The 1585-nt window shown below is 38.7% G+C and overlaps 1 long non-coding RNA gene across 1 annotated transcript in view; it reads left to right on the top strand.

Annotated features, from left to right (window-relative positions):
• LOC128249185 (uncharacterized) overlaps nt 1-984 on the top strand; it is a 201660-nt gene extending 200676 nt beyond the window's left edge. The window contains exon 7 of the long non-coding RNA XR_008265285.1: nt 900-984. This is a non-coding gene — a long non-coding RNA (uncharacterized LOC128249185). The remainder of the gene's footprint in view (nt 1-899) is intronic.
• The last annotated feature ends 601 nt before the right edge of the window (nt 985-1585 follow it).

Below are 1585 nucleotides of genomic sequence, written 5' to 3'. Positions count from 1 at the left end.
ATTGATGTGAGAAAATTCACAAGTGGCCTTCTGGTAGAAATATACACACGCAAAAGAAAATGCTTTTCCAGTCCAGAAAAACAAAATGGGAGAAGTAATCCAAGATCTCCCTTGTTAGTAATCTTGATTAAATGAAAAAAAAAAAAACATGAAGAAAAAGGATAACATTTATGTTTATCAACGTGTAACCCAAGAAGAAATCACTTTCTAAGCGAAGCACTGCGAAAAATTTGTGTTCACCATAAACTACTGCTAGTAGTAGTAGTGGAGGCGCAATGGCCCAGACGACTCGCGGTCGTGGGATCGCGGTTTCGATTCCCAGACCGCGCATTGTGAGTGTTTATTGAGCGAAAACACCTAAAGTTCCACGAGGCTCCGGCAGGAGGTGGTGGCAAACCTTGCTGTACTCTTTCACCACAACTTTATCTCCCTCTCCCTTCCTGTTTCTGCTGTATCTGTATTTCAAAAGGGCCAGCCTTGTCCCACACTTTGTCACGCTGAATCTCCCCCGAGAACTACGTTAAGGGTACACGTGTCTGTGGAGTGCTCAGCCACTTGCACGTTAATTTCACGAGCAGGCTGTTCCGTTGATCGGATCGACTGGAGCCCTCATCGTCGTAACCGACGGAGTGCCACGACTACTACTACTACTACTACTACTACTACTACTACTACTACTACTACTATACCGTCAGAAATAACAACAAGAGGAATACCAAAAATAATATTAAGAACAACTATAAACGGATGCTTTGAAATAAACGTTATTCTATCGATTTATGACAGCTGACTTTATAAGATAGTTATTTTATACTTGATTTTGTATGTTCGTCATCATTTTATATAATACTTGATAATGTCCTTTTTAAAACATTTTTACTTTTTCTTTTTCTATTCAGATTGAAGCAGCCATATTGACGTAAGTGGGAAAAGAAATCTTCAAATTCGTTGCAGCTGATGCTGCTGTCTTTATCTTTACGGCGGTAATAATAATAATAATAATAATAATAATAATAATAATAATAATCCTTTCTACTAAAGGCATAATTTGGCAGAGGCGGGGATTAGTAGAATACAATAATTAGTTTATCACCCCACCCCCACCCTCCAAAAAAAGATGAAAGGCAAAGTCGACCTCGGCGGAATTTTGAACTCAGAAACGTAACGCGAGACGAAATACTGCTATACATTTCGCCCGGCGTGCTAACGCTTCTGCCAGCTCGCCGCCTTAAAGAAGTTGAAGCATTTTTGGTCAACCCATGTCAATAAATGTTCACAAGAAAAATATTTTGGGCACGTTATTTAAAATGTGAAAACCACTGCTTTCCATTCGGCAGCAATTTAATTTTTAATGAAACGGCTCATATTGGTACATATTACATCGACTGATGAAAGCCGAGTTTCTATTGCTAATGCTCTACTATACATATGTATGTGTGGGTGTGTACCCGTGTGTGTTTGCATGTAAAGGCTTCCTTGATTATTTGTCGATGTATGTGATCGGAATATAATTCATTTTCCATTTTCAAAGGAATATTAACTAACTTAACGTAAACAGTTTCTGCGAAAATAGCACGGTGATAAA

The sequence above is a fragment of the Octopus bimaculoides genome, chromosome 12 (genome assembly GCF_001194135.2).
Source record: "Octopus bimaculoides isolate UCB-OBI-ISO-001 chromosome 12, ASM119413v2, whole genome shotgun sequence".
Taxonomy (NCBI): Eukaryota; Metazoa; Mollusca; class Cephalopoda; order Octopoda; family Octopodidae; genus Octopus; species Octopus bimaculoides.
Note: the sequence above shows the minus strand (reverse complement) of the source record. Positions and strands in the feature narration are given on the sequence as shown.